Source organism: Colobus angolensis, unplaced genomic scaffold (assembly GCF_000951035.1).
Source record: "Colobus angolensis palliatus isolate OR3802 unplaced genomic scaffold, Cang.pa_1.0 Scaffold409, whole genome shotgun sequence".
Lineage (NCBI taxonomy): Eukaryota > Metazoa > Chordata > Mammalia > Primates > Cercopithecidae > Colobus > Colobus angolensis.
The window spans coordinates 1,972,691-1,975,525 of NW_012117477.1; positions in this window are offsets into that span (position 1 = coordinate 1,972,691).

Here is a 2,835-nt window from a genome sequence, read left to right on the forward strand (position 1 = left end):
AAAAAAGAGAGAAAGCAAAAACAAAAACAAACAAAAAAAAATGGGTAAAGGACTTGAGTAGACATTTCTGAAAAGTAGACATACAAATGGTAAACAGGTATATTTTAAAATGCTCAACATCATGAATCATTATGGAAATGCAAATCAAAGTCAAAATGAAATATCATATTATCCCACTTAAAACAGTTGATACTAAAATGACAAAAAATATGATGGTAAGTATGCCAGAAAGGAGAATACTCATTCTGCTGATAGAAATGTAAATTAGCATAGCCACCACTGAAAATCCCATGAGACTTTCGCAAATCGATCAATAAATAAACCTAGAAATAGAACTACTATATGATTCAACAATCCCACTGCTGGGCATATATCCAGAGGATTGAGATCAATATGTTGAAGTGATATCTGCACTCCTGTGATCATTGAATTTTTCCCAGTAGCCAAGATATGGAACCAATTTAAGTGTTCAGCAATAGATTAATATATAAAGAAAATGTTGTATATGTACACAATGGCATATTATTCAACAATGAAAAGGAAAGACATTCTGTCACTTGCAGCAATATGAATGAAACCAGAGGAAATTATGTGAAGTGAAATAAGCCAGGCACAGAAAGACAAATATTACATATTCTCACTCAAAGAATGTGTCGGCCAAAACTGTTCATCTCAGGGAGGTAGAGAGAGATTAGTAATTACTAGAGACTAGGAGGGTAGAAGATTAGAAAGAATAAAGATAGGTTGGTTAATGGGTACAAAAACACAGTAAGATTGAAGAAATAAATTCTAGCATTCAATCACATGGTAGGGTGACTAAATTAATAATAATTTATTGTATATTTCAAAGTAGCTAGAAGAAAGATCTGTAATATTCTCAACACAAAGAAATGATAAATGTTTGAGGTGGTGAATATTTCAATTACCCTGATTTGATCACCACATATTTTATGTATCTGTTAAAACATCACATGTACCACAGATGCATATAGAATCATCGTATGTCCATTAAAAATAACATAAATAAATAAAAACAATTTTCCCAGATAACAGATTGAAAGAAGATGTCAGGGCAGATCCTGGAAACAGGGAAGCCACTTTAGCAGTTGTAGCAGCGATACAGATCAGAGAGAAAGCGTGTTGGATTTGGATGAAATCAAGGGAAAAATAAAGAGGTATCAGATTTAGCATATATTTTGAAAGTAAGATTGACAAGACTTGTGGAGGGACTGACTATGGGATGAAAATGGAAAAGAGGAACCAGGGATGATGCCCACATTTTGGCTTGAGAGGCAGTTGAATTTTAGTACAATACAATTTCCTGCACTTAGTGAGACTTGAAGAGTGGTAGGCATAAATTCTGCATTCTGCTTTTGTCACAGTAATTTTTGTTGACTACTAGGCGTCTAAATGGAGAAATAAATTTGGCAGATGGTCATACAAGCTGTAGCCCAGAAAATAGATATAAGATGAAATTAAGAAACTATCGTAGAATATTGTATTAGGAACTTATTGTAGGCCAGGCACTGTCCTGATTACTGGAAATAAAATGGTGAAGAAAATATATATGTGATAGGCAGAATTCTAAAATGGCTACCTGCATCCTGATGTGTAATATCCTGTTTTTTAGTATGGGTGGGACCTGTGTATATGATGAATATAACTCCCATAATTAAGACACGCTATGGAGCAGTGGTCCCCAACCTTTCTGGCACCAGAGACTAGTTTCATGGAAGACAGTTTTTCCATGGGTTGGGGGTGGGGGATAGTTTTGGGATGAAACCATCCCACTTCAAATCATCATAAGGCGCATGCAACCTAAATCCCTCACCTGCGCAGCTCACAACAGGGTTTATGCACTCCTATGAGACTCTGCTGATCTGACAGGAAGTGAAGCTCAGGTGGTAGGTAATGTTCCCTCCACCACTGCTGACCTCCTGCTGTATGGCCGATTCCTGGTCTGTGGCCAGGGGTTGGGGACTCCTGCTATACAGCACAGTTTGCTTTAAGAAAAGAAGTTATCTTGGGTAAGCCTGATCTAATTAGAGTAGCCTTTAAAAAGGACTGGACCACTTCTGAAGATGAGTAACCTATGAGCTCAACATAAAAGAGACTGGAAATATGAGAGGACAAAGTGTAGAATGAACCACATCTCTGGGACCTGCTGGTATCAGCAAGAAAACAGAGACTTTGTTCACGCAACCACAGAGGAATAAATTCTGTCAATAACCTAATGGAGTCTCCAGATGAAGATGTGTCCAGCTGATCCTTTGATTTCAACCTTGTAAGAACCCAGCCATGCTGTACTGAACCCCTGACCCAAGGAAACTCTTAAGATAATATATTTGTTTTTATTAAGCCACTACAGTTGTGGTAATTTCTTACATAGTAATATAAAACTAATTCTATGTACTTTGTTTTGTGGAGAATTCAGTTTGCTAGAAAAATGGAGAAGGAAGTAGAGCAGATAAATACCATCACATTTTCATTTCAAAAAAAGGCTGTGCATCATTTTGAAGACTGGAGTTGAATGGTTTGGAGATTGAGGTCCTTTATGACAGAATAGATGGATGAACTTAGTGGTTGGCTACTGAGGTACAAGCAAGAGACCTCAGATTAGGATGGTGGTAGCAGATCTTGTGTAGAAAGGACAGATGTTAGAGCCATTTTGAGGGAACATTGAAGAAATGGAGTAACGGACATGAACGGAGAAGATAGGCATCCACACTGAACCAGCCCTGGTCCATGTACTGAAAATATCCTTATGTGTAAGTCACTTTGGGACACCAAATATTAGATATAACAGTAGAGAAATTGAGCAGGAGATCATTCAGC